The sequence below is a fragment of the Pagrus pagrus genome (genome assembly GCF_965226575.1).
Source record: "Pagrus pagrus genome assembly, chromosome: 13".
In the NCBI taxonomy this organism is placed as follows: Eukaryota; Metazoa; Chordata; class Actinopteri; order Spariformes; family Sparidae; genus Pagrus; species Pagrus pagrus.
The window spans coordinates 14376851-14389587 of NC_140197.1; the positions used below are offsets into that span (position 1 = coordinate 14376851).

General features: G+C 42.9%; 1 protein-coding gene across 2 annotated transcripts in view; it reads left to right on the plus strand.

The window, feature by feature from the left end:
- The window catches only part of mgat5b (alpha-1,6-mannosylglycoprotein 6-beta-N-acetylglucosaminyltransferase B), a 68059-nt gene that overhangs the window by 7570 nt on the left and 47752 nt on the right, over positions 1-12737 (plus strand). The window lies entirely within an intron of this gene.

Here is a 12737-nt window from a genome sequence, read left to right on the forward strand (position 1 = left end):
GGGTTGTGTTCATGTAGGCGGATAGAGCAGACAAGAGGAAGTAGTTCACCACTGAGGTTCCTCTTGTAAGGTCAGGTCATGCACAAATAAGTTATTGCAAACATGAATTACTGTGACAGGAAGATTTAAATATAAAATCTGCATCTGATTCTCTGTGACGGCTCTGACTGCACAGTCGGTCATGATTTGCTGATTAAAAGGTCTCCCCGACAACCAGCTGATTGGATCTGATTAAAAGTAGTTGTCAATCTGATCTCCAAAAGTCCAAATGGCCGCTCTAATGAAGCAGTACTCAGTAACATTGACCTTGCCCTGGCAGAGATCAGCAAATCAAAGCCACGCCAGAAACACAATCCAAACTATCGCAGAGACTCCATCCCTGAGAGAAAGCTCTTATCTTTCTCAGCACGTCCTCTGTGTTTGCGCTCTGTGCTTCTGCATATAAACCACTACAGCACTAGCCATTTGGGAGAGTCAGTGTTAGCTCTTGGACTATTGTCTCTCACCTTTTTTATCTCTGCCTGGCACAGTGTTGACACTGCGTGTCATCCTCTGTGATGGGTACCAGCTGGCATGGGGAGAAGCAGTGTTGCCGTCTATCACAACCCGTCCAAGGACAACAGTTGTTTATAGTTTGTATTTGTGTAATGTTACACTGATCTCCATTTATTTATAATTCAAATGAAGTATGCGCTCGGTGCCATGAGAGTACTCAAAGGGACAGTTCAACCCAAAATCAAAAATGCATTTTTTGATGTGTTATATTTGCATCTAGATTGGAGAGTTTTTGAAATATCATCTGTTGAAATGTTCTCTCCAAATAATGAAACTAGATTGCACACAGCTTGTGGTCCCAAATAACAAAATGCAAAATAGTAGATGCCTGCCTTCCTTCTGCAAAGGGATGTGGTTGACGGGTGTAGTTTGCTAGAAAGAAAACAGTTCCTTTGCAACACTGCTCACAACAAGTAGGCTCGCAACGGTAGTCGGTGGTACCGGTGTTGCACAATTTTTGGGCATATACCGATTACATTACGTGCCCAACGCCCCACCGTCATTTTGCTTTTTTAAAAATCAGTACTTAGTTGGACCGACAAGACAATCGCAGAGGATCTGTGGTCAAAGTGGGGAAAAAAAGTGCCTATTTGGCAGTTTTTCTGATGTAAACACTAACAAGGAACCTGATAACATTAATGAGGGAATAGGAGTTGGTTACCTCACTGAGAAGTTGGAGGTGTGCAACCCGTCGCCGGCAGCTCTTCATCAAGTTGCTCTTCTCCTTGTTCTACTCCTCCCACAAACTGCATGTGGGAACACGTATGTGGCCCAGTGTTATTGGTAACATCGTTGTTATCATCAGCGTATTGGTCGGTGCCAACATTTCGTCACCACGGCAACCCTAAACAAGGTTTGTGGATTAGCTTGAAATCAAGTTATGAATTCTGGAAAGAGACATTGCTGTTGAGTTTCTCAAATGTAGTTATTTATTTATTTTTTTTCGGCTCTTTGAGACCTTGAGTCAAGTGCCATCTAGTTCCATTTTATCTGAGAGAAGACAGTCATCTCTACAGACAATATGGATAAATGAGATTTTTGGGTGAACTGTGCCTTTAAGGGTCCCTCTGTTTAAGCTTTACGTATGTATAGAAAATAGCAAAAACAACAAAATGATTGGCTGAGATACATGTGACATCACTTTGCTGTTGTTTCAGAACCATGGACAGCACTGGTTGTTGGGTGCAGGGACTTTGAAACAGAAGCTGTATTTTGTTGTCGTTGCGCTGAAGCCTTTCTGAGGCTATTGTATTGTTAAATCAATGAATAAAGAAATTGCCCCCTTCCAACTTTGAACAGCCCCATCAGTCACTTCATCCTGTTGCCGGGCCTGCAACAGTCATCATTACATCCACTTGAATTATGCAGTCAATCTTCAGGCCAGTAAGTGAGCAGCATGTCCCCTTGTGGTTGTTTGCTGTGCGAGTTGTAAAGATACTCGACTGGCTCTACGCGGTTACTCAAAGCTTTAATAGCTTTAACATCACCTCGTTGTTATAGCACCTCCTCGGGAAAGTCAGTGTAATTTTGAAAGTGTAGTAACGCAGGTGTCATCTTGAGACCATTTCAAGGATTTCACGCATGTATGAAATAGTTTATGCAGAACTGGTTCGGATGTGGGAGAGAGAACGGGCAGAGGGTGGTGGGGTGGGGGTGAGGATGGGGAAGACAGGAGAGCTGTCTGATTAATTAACCACTCATAGGCTGCAGTCAAGGGAAGGCATCTGGCCTCTAGCTCATTAAACACCGCCTCGACTCTAACCAGGAAGAGTCTATGCAAATTCTCTCCGTCCGTGATGTGTACGTGTGTTCGTGCATGTTTGGGAGTGAGGATTAGCGACGCGGGGCGTTAGCGTGATATGAATGAACAGGGATGGAGTGTTCAGTGGACCTTGATGACACCAACTGTACACACCTCATCCAGCCTCTGCTACTGGATGCGCATGCACCTGCACACGTGTTGTCAGTCCGGATGCCAACATGTGTGTGACATGCAGGAAATGTCAGAGAAGCAGCAGGGGGCCACCTTCACATCCACAGTATTTTGTCTCTGAAAGGGTAAACAAAGCGTCCAGGCTGATGCTGAGAGGAGCAGCTCGTCTATTGCTCGTCTTGTGAATAGCAACAATTGCCTGAAGAGCAAGAGGTGCGAGAAAAATATGTAATTATAGTCTTGCTACCTTCTGTTACTCTCTCCGCCTCTCTGCCTCCTTCTTAAATGCTTCTCTGCAGCTCTGTCTCTTAAAGATCTTTTCTAAGATGCACCGCGACTCTTTTACCTCCCTTTCAGGTTTCCGAAGGCTGTATTTCTGCAGAATTATAGATTTATTTTTTTTTATACTGTGTATAAAATTACAGCGTATAAAAGTGTTGCACTCCCTGACACACTGAGTTGCAGTAGGATGCAAAGCTATATCCAGATTTAAAATGCATGCATTTCCTTCATTATGTCCCCTTTTTGAAGGTACAGGAAACTAATGATGTGGCAAGTAAGTGAGGGAGGTGGGGGGGACTCCCCGAGTGGGAAGCATGAAAGACGGAGGCATTTGATCCTAGATATCTTAAAGGCTCCAGCGGTGTACTGTAGCTCCATAATAAGCTCTTTGAAGACCACCTTCACAGTGTGTCCTTTCACTACTGGGGTCCTTAATGCAGCTTTGCCACAAAGGGAGAAATAGGCCTAGGACACTTTCATGTTTTAACGGGGTCGAGCACAACTAAATGGTTCAGATGTTAATGTGTTCTCCGGTACTACCTGCAAGCTCCATTACCAGAGATTTTTTTTTTTCAAACTCCATCATCGAAGTGATGGAAAATATATTTTGCTGCAGGCAAACAGAGTAGAAGGCAAATGATTGCTTCTTTACCCATTTGAGCACACACATTTGTATTTTTATTCATGTTTATCATGCTGCAACTCAATCCCCAGAATACATTTTGGCACTTTACGTCTCTTCAAGTTCAATATTCGATTTCTTTACTGTCGTCGCAGCACTGTGCTTAAGGTTTGGTTAGGTTTCGGCACAAAGACAACTTGGTTAGGGTCAGGAAAAGATGTTTTTTTTGCTAGAAATATCCAGTTTTGTCTCAACAAACACAGCCGGAAAATGTCCTGAGGTCTCGTACAAAGTATCCAGTGGTTTCAGGCTTACAAATGATGAAACGCTGTCCCGAAACACTGGTCTCTGGCTTTGCAACCTCCTTGCTTAGCTGTAATCCCACGTCCCCTCCAACTCCTGATGTGAAAGTCAGTCAAAAAACATCTAATGTGAACGTGATGATGGTTTGTTAATGGGGTATTGTAGAAATGTCAATAGGTATGACACAGAGCTGGCAGAAATATAACCCACAAACATTTTATTCTGGTGACTTGGCCACATGCTGGAAGCACATGGCTACAAAAACGTGTTAAAACTCTGGAAGAATAATAACCGCTTTCATTTTGGTGGCTGGTCTACTGAACCTGATTAAATGTAAAGGCAAACTTGCCTCTCCCAGTTTAAACCCATCACTAAGCAGAGCAGCAGGTGTGCAGGGAGCATCGTGTTCAGTATCCTGTTCACTGCCATCCTTTCACAGACTGACGGAACTTTTTTATTTCACGCTTCAGCGGCCTCGGCTATACGCGGTGCATGACAATGAGTCTTAACTGACGTCTCTCCTAGTGAGGGCGTGGCATTCGCAGGTCTATCAAAGCATTGTGTTCAGTGCTGGGTTTGAAACACGAGCTGGGGTTAGTGATCTGCTGCAGTGGAAGCGATCCCCCTCCAGCGTCTGTAGATGTTATGAATAGAATAAACTGACCTTTGCCTACAGACGGCACTTCACCGGTAGTTCAGAATATCTGAACGTCCTGATGACAAAAGAGGTGTGAATAAGAAAGTGCTGCTTGTTGTTCACTCTGTCACAAGCTCCCTGTGAGAGCAGGAGCAGCAAAAGAGCAGTGATTTTCCCTCGGATTGCGAGGCAGGTACGACAACAGGGGCTGTACTGAATCTGATTGTTGTTTCAGCCAAGACAGGTAATGACACTCGCTGGGATTCAACTGCTAACATGTTTTCTGTGTCTCAGATTGCTGTGTTGTTTACAGATTTGTGGATAAAAAGATGCTTTTGACGGGAGTTTAAGACGGAGGCTGCTCCCTTGCTCTTTTTGTTACTGATTTGCATCACAATAGACCCATTACAGACAGAGACTGTTGTCACCACTGCTCATATTAGGCCCCTGTGTTGGTTTAATTATGTGTTTAGACACACTGGCGTTAGACTCATTACTAAAAAAGTAGTATAAAGCATTTTGTGGCTCCAGTGGAAGCTGCATGTAATCTGATGAATTGCATCCAGTTGTGTCAGTCAGTGGCTAAGTTGCATTGTGGGTAATGTAGGCACCAGGTTTTGACAAGGAAAAAGAATGTGTGAAGTAAAAAGTTGATATCTCCGGTTCTGCTGCGTCACTTTTGATCATTCGTTTGTAAACTGTCCATAATGAGTGCAATGCGACCAGTGGACTGCTTTTCAAGAGCTGGTGCCAACATTACCCATAATGCAACCGAGCCACTGTGTGACATCACTGCACGATATGGTCAAAAAGTGATTAATTGTGCAGCCCTAATACGCAGCACTCCCCAAGACCTGTAAACTGATTACGACAATTACTATAAATTAGCTGCTGCAACATTGTTACTTTTTCATCTGATTGGCCACGAGGTATGAGCATGCACATGGACGTATCGGTGTTAATTTACAAAGAAATTTAGGGTGACATATTTAAGAATTTAAGTTTAAAATATGTATTGTCTATGTATTGTTTTGCAGAGATATCAACTGAAGTTAGCATGCTAACCAGCTAGCCCTTACTTGTCCTTTTACATAATACCTCTCCGAACTCTCAGTCTGGTCCACTAGCTGCACGGCGAACTGAGCTAACTAGCTGACGGCATGTACAATTAACAGCAGTTAGTGGTGTTATTCTGGTGATCGTCCACCCCCTATTTCTTTGGAGTGTGATTTTATTGCTCCTTTAAATGCACAAGCAACGTAGCTACTAATTTTAGAAGTGACAAGATGCTGTGCTCCATTATCGTTTAATATTATCTTGGTTGATTTCAGCCTCTTTCGGAGCGTATGTACTGTTGATCACGAGCTGCAAACTGGGTCAGGAAGTTCACTTCCAGACATTGTTTAGGTAGCATTTCCTATTCTGGTTGTTTCTTTTGCATTCATGCATTCAAGATTTCTTTTCTTTTCTGTTGTTTTTGAGTGAAAACAGGAAAGATGTTTATGCAAATGCTCATCATATTTTCATGCCAAATCTGAAGAGCGAATGCATTAAATTGAATAAAACCACTAAAGTCCCGTCCTGGAAAATGATGTGTGCTGTGACACTCGTGGGTTTTCTGAGCAAACTGAGGACTTTTGAGTGGTTTTAATAAAAGGTACTACACTGAACTCTGCTCCTAAATCGCCTTCAAAGCTGCCAGGTGTGCTTTGTTATTTTCACCCAGGTATCACACATCAAATGACAGTGTGGTGAATCAATAAGGCTGCGGTATTTCCGTATAGCTCGAGGAAACATCACTGTGCTTCCAACTAAACGTGCCGGTCTACAGTACGTCTGCATACTGTCAGAAGAGATGACCGAGGAAAAATACTTTAATTGAAGCTACAGAGAGCCACGTTTTAAAAAAATAAAATAAAAAATACTGCGGGTATTTTCCTCTTTTCCAGGCTGTCAGGCACAATAAGAGGCTGGAGCTGCTGTGAGGATAAGTGACAGAGGGTTTTCGGCTGTAATAGCTCCTGGATCTGGCAGCTCCCCGCACATAGGTGCCAGGCAGAAGAGAGAAACTCAATCTCAATCAGCCTCTTCTGTAATGAATATTTGAATTAGGAGCGAGAGGGTAAGGAAAGGTCTGTCTTTGGATGTGTGTGTGTAAAGAGTGCAGAGCAGGAGGGATCGTATGAATTTATTCTGGTGACAGGTGAGATGAAGAGGTCTGACCCTCAGCTCCCTCAGTATGAATACCAGGCAGCCAGCGTTCATATGAGAGATGACAGCATTTATTTATTTGGCTCTTAATCTGGCCAATAGGGATGAGAAAGAAAAAAAAAATCTTCTCTACAAAGCAGCAGATATCCTGTGAATTCTGTCTTCAGTCTGTGGTGGGCACCAAATAAAACGTTTGATCGTCTGCGTCTAAATGAAACAACTCTCCGCATACAGTAATTATATGACGCTTTCCACATACTGCTCAACACCTGAGCCAACAACTGAAATGTGTTTCTTTGTAATGAACCTTCACAACGTTCGCCAAAACTTAATAACAGTGGTGGGAGATTCTTTCCCCCCTGGCAACGTGTACTGTTTGTTGTTTTGGGTCCCTACCTGTGTAATGAAAGTGTTGAGCAGTAGATCTGAGGCGGGCTGTGTGGTAATTGCAGTGTGGGAGCTCTTTGTTCTGGCCCAGTTGGTCATTTAGTTTTCCTGCAGAAATAAGCCGAGGCTGCTGTTATTGCAGCAACTTTTATCGCTTCTTTGTCGCGTCCATTAGCTCGTTCACTCTGCAGTTCTGCATACACGAGCGTGTGAATCTGTGTACGGGAATAATGATAGATGTGATAACTTTATTCTCTTTAAGGGATGAGACATGCTTAGCGCAGAGATTATATGCATCATCTGAATGTTGGACCTGCTGGTGGCAAAATTAGCGCAGTGACGTGAGACACGATGTTTAGAGCCTCCTCCACACTGAATCCACATTCTGCAAGAGGGCCAAGGTGGTGCCACTCTTTGTTTTCAACAGGGATTTATTTATTTGTCATTATTCAAACATCTAAACAGCCTCCAACATGAGGATTTGCAGATGCTGACGTTATCGAGGGACTGAAGAAAGATATTCAGTCTGTTCAATAATGAATTCCAAGAAAAATTTACCACTATGTACAGCACGACATAAGTAAAAGTGTTCCTGAGCCCGCGTAGAAATATCTTTCTATACATTCACATGTTTCACAGAGTGGCGATCCACAGCCAGTCCCTACACAAAGACTAGACACACACACTGCTCAGCGCGAGGTACGAAATAATAAAGGTTGCGATTGAAAATAATGAAAATGAAGGTTGAAAAGTAGTAATGGACAGTCCCCCACATGAAGTGCATCCACTAGGTGCCCGATTTGTTATACGACTGTGACCTCTACTCTTCAGAGAGAACCATGTTTTCTCAAGGTGAAGGGTTTTTAAAAAGGGAAGCAACTGAATGTTAAAGCGGGCGCACCTGGAGCAGCCGATTCTAGCGAGCCTGTGGAGGCCGTGAAAGAAAATATACTTTGTTTTAGTGGCGAGCAGTACAGCCAGAAAACAGAACAGCTTCTTTCCTCGGGCTGTTGGACTCATTCATCCTCAGGGCTCAGCCATAAAAAGTCATTTCCACCGTTTGACTTATCTGATCCACTTTTAACTTCAGACAGTTTCATGACCAGTTAAAAGTTCCCTACAGTATTTTAAGCTTGTTTTAATAGCTGTGTTAATGCATCGTCATAAAAGCAATACTTTGTTCCTTGTGCCCGTACACACACGCACAGGTTGCGATTGTTCAACAGGTTCATAATAAGCATATATATAGAATAGTCGATGAAGATGAAGAGGTTTTGTCTTCATGCTGTATTTTTCAATTGCAGATGATCAAATCCTGTTTTATATGTTTTACAGAGTCCCAACTATTTGGCATCAGGGTTGTAAAAGAACCATGGACGGACCGCTCAATAAAAGAACCTCCTCCTCTCTGTTTGACGTGGACCCGTAACACTCATCATGTGCCGGACCAGTTAATTGGTTCAGGTGAAGGGTCTCCTAAAGTGCCTGAGGGGTAATAATATGCGAGCGGGCGTTCTCTGCAGAACTTCTGAGGCCCGAACAAAATAGTAATTTGTCAAGTCATGTGAAATGAAAAGCAGCGCGAGGACTTAAAAGCGTGACTCACAGACAGAGCAGGTGAGATAAAAGCGAACGGCACTGAGCCGGACAAAAAGAGGTGAACAAAAGTCTCAAACGCCGCAACGGCACAGTAGAAAAGCTGCCGGAGAACTATCATTTTTTGACTTGTAACGCATTAGCTGACCTCTCCATGAAATCTGTCAATAGTGGTATTTTATGTGGCCAGCTTTAGTTAATGTTTAATGCAAGATAATTACTAGTTTTGTAGGTTTGTGAGCAGCAGTCGTGACAGAAATGCCCAAATCTGCCACAACCAGCAACAGGGGGTGGAAGACCACGGTCAGGGATCAGGCTGGATATGAGTGCTGGTCTGCGGGGGTGAGGTGTAACTACCCCACCCATGACCTGGTTTCAGCGCTGCTGCTGCCTGATAGCATAGTGAGCCAATGAAAAGCAGGCAGTGGAAGAATGCCCTGTATGCCTTTCCTGGCCTTTCTGCCATCTTTCTCCCCCTGTTTAAAGGTCGAACGAGTTTCTTTTTGAAGACTGCCCATTCAAGGAAAATTGTATCTACCCTCCCTCTGGACATATTATAGAACAAAGTGTTTAGCTGAACGCACTATTGAGCAAACTTTTCTCTAAAGGTTAAATATAGGGGTGGAAATCGCTGCAAGTGAGGCCAAGTAGCGTTTGTGAGTTCTGACTTGTACCTTTGCCTTGTTTTCTGTTTTGTTCTCCACAATTATTCAGCTCCAAATCAGATGTTTTCCAGTCAATGGTTGGCTTGTGCCAGGCTTAAAACTCTCTCTACACGAGGAGAAATTCACTTTAAGCACCGAGCCATTCAAAAAGTGTATAATTCTGTATTGTTGCATTACAAATATAGAGATATTTGGTCAAAAATCTTGTGATTCTTTTTCGTTTTTCATGCATTTATGAGGTGCTTTTGAAGACACTTCAAAATATCGACATGTGCACTGGTCAAAATACTTCTATTTTGCACTTGCTTTGAATGTAATAATATTTTTTTCATCACAAATGATAATATAAGCTCAACATATTGAGCAAAAAGTTGAATCTTGGAAAATATTCATGAATTTCAGAATATATTTTGGCATTTCCCCTCTTTTGCTTTAATGACAGCATGTACTCAGGCTGGCAAGGACTCCACAAGTTTGTGGCCTTGGCCACACTGAAAGGGATATTTTTACCCTCCATTTTTTAAATAAAAATCCTGTCCACACAACGTTTTAAACAACAGTTTTTTTCACACATTTCCTTCACTTTACCTTTCTGGCACACCGCCGAGGAGGCAAAAAGTGATTCATTCGTGCGGACAAACGGGAAGTGGAGCCGCTGCTTAGTGTGGTAACAACAGGCATGCGTAAATTGAGGCGTGATGTCATTGTTTCCCCCCAAATAATCTGTTTTACATGTACATACGGATACACAGAAAGTGGAGCTTTGAAACAAATGCACTACAGAACAATTTGGTGACTTAAAAACTCTGTTTTGCATGTGGACGCGAGGCAAAATTAATGTGGACAAGGCCTGTGCAAAAGCTGATGACCCATGCTATCTCAGTACGATCTGACAGCGTTTCTCAAAGCTTCCTTAGATGTTGCAGAATATGTGGCATTCTGCGTCCTCGGATCTTGTCATGATTGAATATTTGTGGGGGCACCTAAAGACTGAGAAAGCCAAGCATGCGGTGACATCACAAGAAGCTTTGCCAGAGCACTGTCAAATGATGCTGGGATAACATGAGTTGGCAGAGTCCGTGCCAGCTCGAGTGCGTGCTGTCATTAAAGGAAAAGGGGGGACTTACAAAACAAGATATTCTGAAATTCATGGACATTTCATAAAGAATCAACTTTAAACTCCCGTTTTTTAACTGATATTATTACAAGATCATTTAAAGGCTGTAACCATTCCAACATGGTTGACAGCATGGATTTGTAAAGAACTGTTGAGCTCCATTTGCCACATGACCATGTGTCGGCGAGAACAGAGCGTGTCACAGTTTTTCAACGTGCTTGGTGACAGGGAGAGGCGGGAACACAGCGGGGGAAGGGACAATTATTTGCTTGCAGACAGATTCAACAGGAAATAGACATCATTTGTCCAAGCAGTGTTGTTCACTGTTAAAATTGTGTGCATATGTCTGTATTCAACACTCATTTACATTCTTGTCTGCGAGCTTCAGCTCAGACTTTTTGGCAATGCATGTAGCCAGTGAGCCTCTCTGAGGGCAGTTGTTTATAGCTGGTTGGCCATTGTCTCGCTGCGCAGGCTACAGCACAAATGGCGATCTAATTGGAATTTGTTCATAATATCGATTGTGCTGTGGCACTTCCGAAATTGAGTCGTTAAAGGAGATTAGCTGCTACTAAATAGTCCCTTTTATTAAGCAGCAGATGAGGAAGGACGCAGAGGAGGCTCTACATTGGCACACAGATACCATCAACTCCTGCTGCCGCACCACTGTCAGCTCGCTGGACTGTGCATCGGGAAAAAACACATTAGCCAACGTTCCCCGAGAGGCTGCAGGGAGCATGAGTAAAAAGCAGCCTGATGAACAGTTGATTGCAAACATATATAAGCCTCGGTTCCAAAAATGTACCATGTTGTAAGGCTGTTCAGTCCCAGTAATGGTGATTTACGAGCGCAATGTGAGCGCTGAGCATTACTGTGAAGAAATGTGTGTTCCTTCTTCCCACACTTTAGCCCGGAGGCTTTGTTTAGATTTAGTGCAGCGAGCGCGCTGCAGCTGAAAGACGATCCTCTGAAGTTAGCAAATATCCTGAAAGTCCACAGATAAATGTACACAAGTGTGGCAAAATAATTGCTTGTTTGGAATTATTTTTGTAGATTTTGTTGCTTAGGGTTTTGCAGATACGTGCAACAGGCTTTCAGACTGTGTTTACTTGGATCATGTAAGGTCGCACTCCTCTCCTAGCCTCCGTCCTCGCCTGTGCATTGATAAACGGCTGTTTAGAGTCTGAATGGGAATTCGTTTAGTCTCCCTCTTGCTGTCTGTTGAAGGGAAAATTGTTGTCTTAACTGCTGAATTATTCAAAGGGAGACATCTCTAGGCCAGCTTGACTGAAGATATTCTGGAAATGAGTGAAACTGTGCTAAGCCAAAGCAGAATATCAGATTTAGGGGGCTCCTCCTAACACAATTTACTCTGGAGCTGAAGCCTACCTCTGCAACTTTTTCTGTATTTCTTGTTTCTGATGCTGAGTGTGTTTCCTCCTCCTATAAACTTCAACGACACAAACACACACAGACAAAGAGAAGTGTGTGATTTCTCCCTCGGTCCTTATTTTATTTACTGGTGATGTGATAGAATTTCTTTGTGGAGAAAGGTGACTTTCACCCGGGCTGGTGATAAATGAACTCTGACGGGAGAAGTGAGTGTGCCACCGTTGCAGTTACTACAGCCTAATGCAATTGATGAGGGAACAGTGAGAGGTGTGGCTTTTTTCACTCACAGTCCCCAAGAACAATAAGAGACTGCTGTTGGTTTCTGTTGTTTTTCTCAGGGATCTAAACCACATATTCACTCGAGTCCCTCGAGCGACATTATTTCTCTTGATTCTTTGTATTTTCTTCATGAAAACGCCTTTTCGCCGCAAAGAATTGTGTTTTCCTCATGAACCCTTTGGTGATTTTGAACTGTGAATGCAATTAGATGTCAGTAATTACGCTAGAGTGCCATTAATGTAAACAACACAGGGTCAGGACCCTTGTCTGAGACGTGCTTTGACCTTATTGTCTGCAGCTTTTTTAATGGACTGGGTGTTCACTAACAGCATCATTCTGGTTTACCACCGTCAGCTCGTTAATAATTTGAGGCAAGCAGGAAGAAGAAAGGAAAAAAAAACAGCAGTACCCTCAGACTTATTTGTCCCTTCCTGTGTTTTGCTGGAAAGCTGGCCTTGGATGAGCTGCAGGTTTACTAATGAAGGACGACAGAAAATGGAAACTGAAGTGTTTTAAAATAAACCAGCAGTGAAATAAATATTTTTCAAATGTGACCTTCAGTGACTGAATTTAAACTGCCTGTACAGTAAGTCAGAGTGGAAACGACTGTATTTAGATCAGAACAAGTGTGTGACCTTGTTTTTGACATCACTAAAAGCAAAATAAGACTTTCAAATTTGCTCTTCCCTCCAGAATGACACTGTACCTCCATGATTTACTAAAGTAATATTTGTCTCACAGTATCCATCTGTTTTTCA